Raw genomic sequence first — 13,540 nt, 5'->3', positions numbered from 1 at the left:
TATTCCTTATTTTCACAGGCCAGGAAAAAAGCTAAAAGACAAGATGGCCAAAGGACAAGAGAAACAACTCATGGCACCGCCATGTTTCACCACTAGCCACAGTTAGTAGACAAACGCAGTAACCATGGTAAGGCTACAACGAAATGCCCCAAAAATGGCAAAAAGTCACTGCTGCCACCACCTTGTCCATTGGGCACACCTAGAATAACCAATAATTCTCTGAGTGTTAATCTGGGGCAAAACAAAAAGTGTACCCCATTGTACTGCATTGTAAGATACATGGTACAATGATAAAAAGTTACCACAAGTGATAACAAGAAACTAAAAGTAGTAACAAAGTAACAAGACTAAGGCAAACAATGTTTCCCAGTACTGACCGCCTGATAGACATGTCAGTTTTCCCTAACAAATGAGCAAGAGCCAGTACAGTGAAGCTTAAGACTTCACTGCACTGTAAAACGAATAGGTCAGATACAAAAAGAAAAGCAAAAAGTGCGGCAGTCATTAGACATGCAAGGAAAGGTGCAGTAAAGAGGAATCTTTCCTAACAATGAGGGACATTTTGCAGGTTCTTCCTTAAGCGTTTGACATTCCTCTCTTAAACCCATGCTACAGTGATACTGACAACTGTGTTTATTTTTTTTCGTGGAAATGTGGTGACAGTGCTGACAGAGATTTTTAGCCCACATAAAAACATTTAGATTGATTATACCATAGAAATGGACATGGTGGTGTAAAACATACAAAGTGTTTTTTTGCTGTTTTAGCCATTAACAGAAAATACCGCCCCACCCCATTGTTAAAGTACAGTATCTTAATTGGTCTATCAAAATACTTGTCCAAGAGATTCTGCTGTCCAAACCCTACAGGGGTGTCCGTCACGTATATTGGTATCTGTTACACTCCATGATTCACAAAAACCTATAAGACTAGATGCCAGGCAGAGATTTATGGGGCTGTGATCAAAATCTAACAACCATCTGCCTTTGGATTTCATAATGTGGTTGTGCAGAATTGTGATTAAAGGTTTATAAGCACTGCCGGAACTAGGCCTGACAACTAGCGCCACAATTCTTAGTGGCGCAAAACACAGGATCTCGGTCTTGCTCTGCAGAATTCTCCGCAAATTCTCCAGAAATTGCAAAATGCAGAAACAGGGGTCTGTTTAAAACCCTCAGCCTCCATTCTTATGTGAACAAAATCATTGGGCCTGACAGTTTCCAAAACCTGACAAACCAATGTTTGCACAGCCTCTGTTGTAACCGTAGACCATCCCTAGGGAGCGCAACTGGTCCAAGTTCGTGAATCTGAACGCCACATAATGCTCCACGGCTGAGAATGTTTTCTACCTTTGATAGGTTTGCAACCTCTCCAAATAAATCGGTGCCTCCAGTGTCTGGGGGGTTGGTGTCGGCGGTGTGCTAGGTCGTGTCTGGATGTAACCAAGCAGGCCTTTTTAAGATTTTAAATATCCAACAACTCTGACCTCAGGACCTGGCCATTTTAGGTTTTGAGCTGGGTCTTTGTGGCTCTGCCGAAATGAATATCCACCCCCATGCTGAACAATCACTTTGTCTGTGACAATGGTTGTGTTTTTAATTTCACCAGCACCCATGGGACATAGGGGGATGTGTGCTTGGTCATGATTTGTTTTATGTTTACTAATAACGCTGGTTTGAGGGGTGTCGTTAGTTACCAGTCATAACTCTTTGCGCTTGTCTGATATGTTTGGCATTTGGGATATTCCCTGAGCAAGTATTGACATGGGAGTAGCTGAGTTAGAACCCACTACCACTGTTCTCGGAACAGGGGGTAGCTGGGGGTTATCGCTTGTGATATGATTTTCAGAATTCGTGGAGTCCTCAGGGGCTAGCGTGCTGTTGTCAACCTGAGGAGATGTGTCTAGTGCAATGACAGGCTTTACCCCTGTGTATTTCAAAAGATGCATTATAAGACAAACCTGTGACTGGTGTGTTGGGCTCAACAACTACCCCGTTGGTTAGCGAGGTATCGGGTGACGGCCCTGTGGCTGTCCCACAAGTTCCCACTGATAAGGCGATATTATCACCCCTCAAAAGTTTTATTAGAGTATAAATGCCCTCTTCCACATCTTTGAAAGTGTCCCGAACCATAGATTGCACAATCTTCTTCTTTTCTCATTTTCTTGCAACTTTGTTTTAAAGTGGATTCTTTTTTTTTCTTGTCCTTTTGAATAACTGATACATGCCTGCATGTTACCATAGTAATATTATCAGGGTTGACAGCATTTTAAATGTTAATGTCGCAGACATTGTGACCCGTCCCCGCCTCATGACCACCGCCATTCAGAGTGTCTGCTTTGACACCCATACATACACCTGTTTCACTCCCCGTATTACTAAGCCCGGGCTCATGAACATCAAATACAGACACTGTCACCTAACCCTGTTGTTTATTTGTACCAACAGTATCACTAGCCAGAATTGTGAGGGGGCGTTAGGATGTGTTTCAACGGATATATCACTGCTAGTGTGCGCTGTTGCTGCAAGCTCAGGGGGGAGGGGGCACTGGCCTGTGGCTGAACACTTACCACCTGCTCATTTGCAATATTAACAACCCCAACACTGTGTTCCTCACCATCAATGCGGAAAAACGCCCCTCTTGAGTACCAACAGATGAAATATTAACAACCCCAACACTTTGTTCCTCCCCATCGCTGTGTACACTCCCCTCTTGAGCACTAGCAGGAGTAATATTAATAATGTCTGCATCATGACTGTCAACAGTATTGATACATACACCTGTTTCACTGCCAATGTTGACAATGTCAGCATCCTTAGGTAACACATCAAGGGCTATATAACAATTAGTAGACAGATTGTCTGAAAACTCCAGGGGCGGTGGTGTACCTCTAGCTTGCACCCCATTCCCATGCAAAGCATTCATCAACACATCTAACTCATTCAATGTGTTAATATGTATACCAGCAGTAACATCCAGTTGTATATATCCCACACCCCCTCACCCACCACCACTACCCGCGTGTCCTCCTGTAGAGACGGTGCAATCTCTCCCTGTTGGATAGATGGAGAATGAACAGATGAGTTGTCAAAAGGATTTAATGTAATGGTGCATTAGCTAGGTTATCTAAGATGTTGACAACGGCAGAGCTGCCTGTAATATTATCGCCTTCAAAACAACGAACAGCTACACTCACAGAAATAGTTAATGGCAGAAGGCCTTAATCACAACCTCGCGGCTCATGACACCCCCCTCAGCTGTACACAGCTGTTTATAGTGAACACCCCTTTCGTTCAGGTGTAACACCCTGCACCCCTCCTTTGAGACAATTTTTCTTGTGCGGCAGTTGGGACTCAGTACCCTATTTTTACTCTCTTATGCATTGACATTGGGTTCTCAACATTGTGTCGTACTTTTGTTGCTTGGAGCATCCACCATCTATATTGGCACACTCCCTTTCTCACTTAAATGCTTGTCTGGACTGCGTTTGTACCATTTTAAAGCAGGTTTTTATGCCCAAACCCGCGGCGGGGGGGTGGTTGGTTTGCCTGAAGCCACTGGTATTACAGGGGCCCTGACCCCCACCCCAACCAAATAAGTTTGGAGGTTTAAGGATCTGGTAATATCCACGAAGGCCCTCGATCATGCCGGGGGTGGATGGGCAACTCCATGGCCGGGGTTTGAAACCAGCCCACCCCTATGCTGCTCCAGGGTTGTCGAAGTGGTAAATGGGCTAGCCCTGTTGCTCATCCCTTGGCTCTGGTAGAACATATGGGGAGGCTTGTCCTGGCAGAATCCCTGTTAGGAGTTCATTTGCCGGGCTATTTCCAAGATATTGGCTGTCACGGCCCAATGCGGGTACAGCACTGAAACCATAATACCCTGCCTGGTTCTCAGATACATTTCTGCCACTCGTTGGGCCCCCCAATTCAGCCATCCCCATTCCAACATGTGAAGAATAACGTTACTGCGTTGATCCTGCCAATGTGGCGTGTCTTGTAATAGGATGCAACCCATCACTCCCCATTGCTGATCTGGAAAAAACATGCACCCCCGTCCTTGGATCCCCAGAACACCCGGGGCATGGTGCATCAACCAGACAAATGTCCATGAATCCAATGGGTGACGTTTGTTGGTTGACACAGGTCATTTTTTCCAAAGCTACCGGCTGTGCCATCCAGTTGTTGGAAGACATTGCGGTTCTTAATAGAAAGAACATGGAATCAGAATAGAACATTTTGTACACAGAAACAGCCATCCATCAATACATGGCACAACCCCAAACATCTCAAGCCCGGTGTAACATATCAATGCATGTCCTCTTAAAAAAATGTGTTATGCTGGCAGTTTGCACAAAATAAATCTTTGCTATATCATTTGCGCAACATGTGTGATTTCTGGCACATACTCAAATACTAACTTCACATTGCACCCATTGTCAAGATTGCATAAAACGTTACAAAAGTTAGAACCATATTTTAAATTGCTAGCATACAATTAACAGTGAGCTGCTTTAAAAGATTTAAAGATGTGGCCCAACACTCTGCGCTTCCCTTGTAGACAGAGCATAGACATTTTGTTTTGTGCCACTGTGTATGCAGAATAAAATAAAATGTAGCGCCTGCTTGAAAGTACAAAATTCATCTGGCACAATCTAAAACATGCATTGGCGCAGAAGCCAACTTTTACACATCCCCAAACATATTAAGTAAGATGGAGCATCCTGGCACTTGCCACCTTTAAAAATGTCAACTCTAGTACTTTGTCCAAATAAATCGCAGCTATACCATTTGCACAATATGTGTGATCTTTGGTGAAAACTCATATACCCAAATACTAGCATCACATTGCACGCTAAGAATATTTCATCAACGTTATCAGCGCTGTGAAGCTAAAACACTTCATTGTATGCGTGTGAATACGCTGCATCACAAAAAGACAAGTGCCCCAAAAGTGTAGTAATGGTTTATTTAATGTTTAATTTAATGTTTGGAATGTCTATAAGGGCAGGGTCCATGCTGCTAAAGTGTCTGATTAATTGTACGAGTGTCTGATTGATTGTATGAGTGTCTGATTGATTGTGTGAGTGTCCGATTGATTGTATGAGTGTCTGATTGATTGTGTGAGTGTCTGAGTGACTGTGTAGCAGCACTATAAACACTAAACACTTACAAACCCTATACACATTTTAAACTTCTTCCAAAGCATTGTAGTCAAAATCTCAAAAACAACACAAACGCACACACACACACACACACACACACACACAAACACACACACAGAAATAGAATCCAGCACTACTGACATGTATGCGCTATCCAAGCCGACATGCATAACCACAGAGCATTCTAAGTGAACTACGCATTTTCAAACACGTCATTAAAAGCACACATCTGTTTAATTAAAAATGCACAGCCTGTCTCAGAAAGGGCCTGCCTCATGGCATGAGCCAGAAAGGTTAGAAAAATACAAAAACAATACATTAAAGTACTGAAATACCCCCCAAACTCGCCTATTTTCTGTTGTTGAAATAAGACTCTGAATAAACAGCAGGCCCAGCTTCCAATTAAAAGGCTTTGCAGGGGTTCTCCCAGTGTACACGGGCCCACGATCAAATCCAGCCGAGAAGCACTGTACCCTGCAGAGGTGCAATAAAGGGTCCCAGGTCAATTAGCCAGTGTCCGGATGGCTGCATCAATCCAGGGTTCTGACACTGTGGTCGACCGTAAGGCATGCTGGAGTCAGAAGGGTCCTTTTAAAGGGGTGAATCCACATACCTTTTCCTGTCCGGGTGTTGTAACAAATCTAATGTTAGCTGTTTCCGTGTCCAGGCTGTTTACTGGGGGCCAGTGCCATTTTTCTTATCAACACACACAGATTTCCTTAACTCATGTATGGGTTTTGTAACAAATCTAATTTTAGCTGTTTCCTGTGTCCAGGCTGTTTCCCGGGTCTAGGCTGTCCCCAGGGGCTAATGCCATTTTTCTTATCAACACACACAGATTTCCTGAAATCATGTATGGGTTTTGTAACAAATCTAATTTGAGCTGTTTCTTGTGTTCAGGCTGTTTCCTGGGGGCCAGTGAAATTGTTCATATCAACAGAAGCACAGCATTCAGTATAGCCTGCATACTCTGCAAGAATTAGCGAGTGTCACAGTAGCTTGTAAATAGTTAGCTTCCTGCATTCTTATAGCAACACCTAAAATTAAGTTGAGCCTGCAGCTGCTTCCTGTGCTGGCCTTCAGTCATAAGTTAAAATAGCCTTGCTAATTACCGTTGGTTTTAGTTGGTAAACACGTATTTACATGGGTGGTTTTGTTTATACAACTGGCACGAACACCCTGTATTCCAGCAAGCTAAATATAAAGCCCATCTGTGCTTTCTGCTAATGTGGATCGAATGCTGCTCTGTGTGTCAGCACATTCCTAGGATTCCCCAGGCATTGTCGAAGATACAAAAACCCCTGCAGTGGTGCTTCACAGCTCTCTGGTGGATCACAGAGGGACACATGTATGCCGCACATGAGATACTATAGAGCCCTTAATAACAATATTTTGACTTTTGTATGGGCTCTGGGAAGTACACTTTATTTATAAAGTAAACTGCTTTTCATTATTTACACTCTGTATCAAAGCCAGTTCATATAAGATTGGTATACATTTTTGTATCAAAATTGATACAAACATTTTTTATATCACAATGTTTGGGGAAGTTTATATACAAAATGTAAATTGATATTTTATATCAACAACAATATTCATTTTTATATACATTTCTATATCAAAATATGATTTTCAATATTAATTTGTATATACATTTGTATATAAATATATGCTTTTGAATGTTTTTTATATACATTTGTATATCCAAAAATATTATTTTTTATATTGATTTGTATATAAATTTATATATCAAGAAGTATTTTTTCTATTTTTATATACAGTTTTAGATCAAACAGATATCAAAATTGTTTGATATGTTCTGCTTCCTATAAAGTTTATATACAAATCGTTGGGGTTCAATAAAATAGCTATAAAAAATATTGGGGGGGCTTATCAATTTGATATAAAATGTATATCCGCTTCCTGTCACCCCGGGGTGGAACCCCTCTGTGACATCAGCAACTCGAACTCTGCAAAACCTTAGATTCACAGTCCCCATCTTCAGAGGTCACTTTGCTCTCGGCACTCGACCAAGCGACATTGTCAAGTGCTGCTCCGATCTATATATAGATTTTCTATACAATTTATATCTAGTTATATCAAAACTAATATAAATAAGGAAACACTTCATAAAAAAATAAACATTTGATATAAAATTTATATAACAATGTTTTATGTCATTTTTATATTAAATGTATATTAAGTTTGTATCAAATCACATCAAACTGGGTAGGACTAAGACCAGAAACAGGGGGCGTGTCCACCTGTCAAAATTTACCATAAGACAAAAGGGGGCTACGACTGCTACTCCCCTTCATAATCACTCACCCTCCCCACCAATGCTGGTGGACCATACGTTGGCACATCCTTACAACCAGACACACCTTTCCTAACTCAAACAAAATCCCCCTTGCCGGACTTTGGCAAATTTTAAGCGGTCATAGTTCTCTTTTGCTTTCAGCTTAACTTGTTGCATTTTGCTTTCCATTCCACTGACATCAACCTCCACTTTACATGCTCAACCTAACCAGGGCGGTTATACATGATAATGCCATTGCCCACCCTTCATTATTTCAAACAAAGCCGCCTCCATGATGGCATGAGGAGACTGGCATAAAATCCTCACTTTCTCCACAATTACCTCCTTTTTGCTGGATCCTGACACACATAAGGCATCTGTTAACTCTCGCCACTGCCCCATTGGTCTGGGGCTGGTATAATGAGGTCTTTTTGTGTTTAGCCCCACATTTTTCCAGAAAAACATGAAATTCCTCACTTGTAAATGTAGAGCGATTGTCATTTAAGAGACTGGTTTTCCTTACAAACACTGTTAAAAAATTCCACGATGACCTGGCACTGGTTTCCCTTACCCCTTAACTTCCACCAAATAGGAATACAAGTCTAGAAAGTACTGCCACAACAAGTCCCTCAGCCCCCCCCCCATTTCCAGTGGACCCAGTATATACATTGCCACTTCCTCCCATAGACATCTGAGCACTTTAAAGGGAATCGTGGGTTGCTCTCCTGTACTGTGCCCTATTGCTGAACCCTCACTCCCTATACATTCCCGGAGAGTTCATAAGCACACACATACACATACACACACACACACACTTAGTCCTGGACACCAGTAATCCGCTTTCAACAGCGCCTGGCTTCTTGACATGTTTATATTCCCCTTGTTAACAATGATGATGAGTTTCTCTCTTAGCCCACTTGGCACCACTACTCTCCCAGCCCGATACAATATTACGTTCTCCACGTTTAACTCATCTCCCACCTCCCAATATCTCCCGTCACTCTCTGTTAGCAACATTTTTCTTTGCCAACCCTTCATAACAAACTTCATTACCCTCTTCACGGCTTTATCATTTTTACACTCTTGAATCAACTCATTGCGTCCTATGACTCCATTGTGTGTCAAATGCACCTGATGAGCCCACACTTCTTCTTCACATCCCCCTTCCACTGGAACTCTTGGCAAATGGACCACCCATTTAAAAAATATATATTTAAAAGGTATTTATGACATTTATATAATGCCCAAACCCTGGGGGATCACAACGTTTGGTAAAAGGAGCAGAGGACATAAGATAAAGTTACATACAGTGCAGTGCATTAATCATACTTATCGAAGAGCAATGTTTTTACATGTTTTTCAAATGCACCATACAATTGTTTGTTTCTGATGTCTGCAGGGAGAGTGTTCCAGAGGGTTGGTGCGGTGACCGCAAATCTGCTGTCTCCAGCCCTTTATCTCTTGTAGTGAGGGGTGACCAAGGAGATACTGGAACTGGATCTAAGCACTCGTACTGGAAGTTATGGCACTGTAATTGTGTAAGCTATCATGCCAACCTCGTTTATCAATCCCCTTACTCTCATAAATGCTTTTAGGGGCCTGTGCTCCATTCGCAACAGGCACCTACTTCCCGAACAAATGTCTTGAACTTTTCCACTGCCCAAACACACCCTAACACTTCTTTCTCGATCACAGGGTATCTTTCCTGCACCCCTTCCAACATACAAGAAGCATGTGCTACTACAACTTCTTCCCCGTCTTCACTTTATTGGGACAGCATGCACCCAACCCATATACAGTGGCATTTGTGGTTATACATGTTTCCTTTCTAGTGTCAAACTGACCTAAAGGTGCCACCAAATCAGTTTATTTTTTGATCCTTTTAATTACTGTGGCACATTCACAGTCTCCCTTTTCCTTAAACACCATCCTCATATACCTCACCTTATCAGTGATGTTTTTGATGAATTTCCGGAATCCCACCTACCCCAAAAATGATTAATCCTTAATGGCATTCACTAATTACCCTTCGGTCTAAATCCTTTTCCAGGTACGTGCTGTCTTAAGTACTCTACCTACTCCTTACTGAACATACACTTTTCTCTCTTTATCGTCAGCACTCTCTCCTTTAGGATTTTAATCACAGGCTACAGTGAGGTGTCATGTTCACCCGTAGTCTTTCCACAGGCTAAAATATCATCTTGGAAATGAAAAACATAACTGATCCTGCTAAACAACTTGTACATTACTTTTTGGAAAACTGACACTGGGGATACCAACCCAAACAGCATACTCCTGTACTGGAACACCCCCTTGTGTGACACACATGCAGTTATAAGTTGGAACTCTGGGTGGAGATCCACCTGATGTTAGGCTGACGCTAGGTTAAGCTTACAGAAAATCCTACACTTACCTACAATTGCCACTTTGACAAAATAGTTTTTTTCATATTCGGTAGTGATATCTTTCAACAACACCTGTTTAATTGATGGAAGTTAATGCACAGTCTCACTTCACCATTAGGTTTTTGAGCCACTACAAGTGGTGACACCCATTCCACCGCTGGCACTCTCAATAATTATTTTCTCACACAACTCTTCAAACTCGTGCTTTACCAGCTTCCTCATCACCAAGGGAATCCCCTCAGCTTGGCAGCTACAGGCACTGCCTCCTTCTTCAACACAATCTTGCGTATAAAACCTCTTATCCTCCCCACGTTTTATATCTCTCCCTCACTGGATTCTTCAATTTGTATCTATTTTACCCTGGTATTAGGGACAAGCTGAATGGACAAGGTATTCTGTTTCCATCAGCCTGGAAACATGGCACACTTTTTTAATGTACATGTTCCCCAGGGCTTCACAACCAATTCAAGGGTATGTGACAGTGTCCCAATAGCTCAATTCGGTCCACGGTGTATCCATCTAGATACACATCAGATGAGAGCAGATAACCACCTACCAATTTAACACGTCTTCCCAAACTTGACACAAAATAAGTATGATTATAGCCCCAGAGCCTGTCATCATCTGGACACCCTTTCCATGTGTCTGCTCTTCAGACATCATCACTCTCCTCTTCTCCCACTAAGTTTATCGGCAGCACATCAGCCTCAACACCTTCCCTCTCATGCAGTGGTATTTTTCCACTCACATTTTCACTCGCTTTTCCCACATCCCATCATCGTCAATATGCCTTGTAGCGCCTTGAAACAATTGCATATAGGTGCATAATAATTAACAAATCAATCAATCAATCAATCAATCAATACTTTATGTTGACATACAGGACACAGTGTAGAATAAAGGAGACACAGTGTGGAGTTTATATTATTTATGCACAAAGGTTCAAGCCCAGAGGCAGTGATTCTTCTCTTCCCTCTCTTGCCTACATCTGTCCCCTTCAGAACTATGCTCTCCAGCTTTCACTTTAGAAGCGTCACAAGCACCCTTACGGTACTTTTGTGTCCTGTATGCTCTTGTTGCCCTGGCTGCCGAAACCTCTCTGCTTGACCTAACAATCAACCTCCAGCGCCACTCCACCACAGCTTTGCAGCCAGCAGTGTTCATGTTCTCTCTCACCTCAGCTCTTATCTGATCTCCTGCAATTGTATCAAATTGCCGGTGGATGAACCTGCACATGCAGAGGATGGCACTACTCATTGGCAATATGTAATGGCGACATACAGCAGACACAGTGCAGGATTTATGTAATGTATTGTAAGCATGAAGATTCAAACCACTGCACTGTGATCTTTCCCTCCCCACTCTCGCCTACAAATGTCCCCTTGAACTCCCCTCTCCACATTCCACTCTAGAAGGATCACTAGCACATTACACAATCAAAAGTCCACACAACAATTATGATGTCAGATGAAGGCTCTGTGAGATTTCATGAATTATTCCATTTAGGTGCTGTTAACTCTCAAAAAACATTTCATGTCAGTAATGTGTGGAATTACATCTTTCTTTACCGAGTGCCATACTCCTACCACCCACACATGTTTGCCCTACGTGTGTGTGTGTGTTTGTAGCCATCTTGGATGAGGGTACTCCTCTATGGAAAACCACAATGTATGTGACCGTGGCCATGACTTAATACCGGATAGAACTGGTCAGTGATCATCTGAATATATTTATATGCAAGGGGTTTGCTAAAGCTTCTCCCCTAGCATTGTTGGTCCCTGTTCAAGTTTTACTGAGTGGTGATGTGAGATTAGGTGAAGAGTAAACTAAGACATGAAATATCCTATGGTCTGGCACACATATACAAGGTAGAGAAATGTAGTATTGTGGCTCTGCAATACAGGTATCAAACGCTTCTTTCCTGATATGTATATAAAACTGTAATAGGGTATATGTGACAGATCTTTTAATATCCCCTATCCAACTGGCATTAGTTTGCTCTTGAGCGTGGTCTGCTAGTCTTCACAATCACAATTATAGCATATAATTAGTGGCCTTTATGTCACCTTCAAAAGAAAAAGGGGCAAAACATCCAGAACCGTATTAGCAGCAAAGAGTGGTAACAGCACAAACTCTGCAATCATAGGATTGTAATAAAATGGAACACTAGAGTGGACACAGTGGAGCTCTCAAAGGAAAACTTGGAGAAATGCCCAGAGCTGAACAGTGCAAAGCTATATTGAGACTTTCAGACTCAAATAAAGTCCTTGAGTCAAGGAATGGTGAAAAGCTTGTTGGCTAATAGGACAGTAGGATAGCTAGGCAGGAGAGTGGGGACCACGAAGATGTCAATGGAATATATAACATGGAACTAAGGAAAAATAATAAATTAGGTGATTTGCGGTTCGAGACTTGGTCTAGTGTAGAGAAGCGCACATTCTGAAAAAGAAATCCCGGCATGAAAACATAAGATTTAAAGGCCTCAAAGAAGAAACGGATGGAGATATGGAAGAATTACTTGGAAATGTACATTCAATCTTGTTATACTGCAACAGCCACTCAAGAACAATATAGCTGGACCATGAACAAAGTGTACGCCAGAGAAGGGGCAAACATCGCGACATTCTCATACATTTTTGCCCATATAGAGGGAAAGAAAATATTCTCTAAAGTAGAATTCATTATAATGAGCAGTACTGTAGCGCTTTCAAAGACGAGTCAGTGATCACACAGCAAAAGAGGAGTCAGTTGTGGCTTGTCATAGATAAATTGATTGTAGAAAATATTTGATATAGCTTGACATACTTATTTGATCTCCCTTTTGAAATTGGAGAGACTGCTAAAGTCCTGAATCTGGAAAATATGGGAGAGGGAAAACCAGAGCTCAGCTCATCACAAAGTGCTTTCAGGTCTTGTCAAAGGCAAGGAACGGGAGAGTGGTGGATTTGTGGAGTAAGTACAGAGACTTACTGTGGAAACTGCTTAAGTATACCCATATGATTTACTGCGCCATTAAAGATTAGGAATCTTGAAAACAATGCGCTTATAGCGAATAATGAAATTACGCTGTTACTAGGCCCTGAAGAGCTGCCCGACATATCTGCTCTTGCACTTGAATGTAAAATAACAGATTACTTTGCAGCTGATTCAGGTGCAGCACTCCCAGATGATTCAATACTTATAAGCAACTTTAAGCTCCTGGTCTCTCCCACCAGCAAAACATTCTTGAAACTTTGGAGCATAGTTCCGTTTTGTCGGGAAATGTGATGCTGCCAATTATAAACGAGACCACTAACTCCAAGATGTCGAACACTCTCAGGTGACTTGCATTTGTGGTCTAGCCCAAGCTGATGACAATGACTAAGGAGCTGTACTGAGGGACACTAAGGAAAGAGACAAAAGTGTATGATTTGGTATGTGTGTATCAAATAAGCTGGATTTAAGGAACAAGTCCAAGTCTGAAAGATCCACACATGACTTCGAACTGGGACTTCAAAAGAACATTTCTTCAAATGTATTTGATATAAGAGAACCTTTTCCGTCTAAGGATAGCGGGATATCAAATTGTGCACATATTTTATACTTGCTATCTACTATTCTACAATTGCAAGTAGTCACTACTAAGGATATTATTACATAGAATTCGTACATGAACAAGGCTACTCAACTGCA

The sequence above is a fragment of the Ambystoma mexicanum genome, chromosome 7q, assembly GCF_040938575.1.
Source record: "Ambystoma mexicanum isolate Mex_15411 chromosome 7q, UKY_AmexF1_1, whole genome shotgun sequence".
Lineage (NCBI taxonomy): Eukaryota > Metazoa > Chordata > Amphibia > Caudata > Ambystomatidae > Ambystoma > Ambystoma mexicanum.
The sequence above is the reverse complement of the archived record's forward strand: the minus strand, read 5'-3'. Positions refer to the sequence as shown.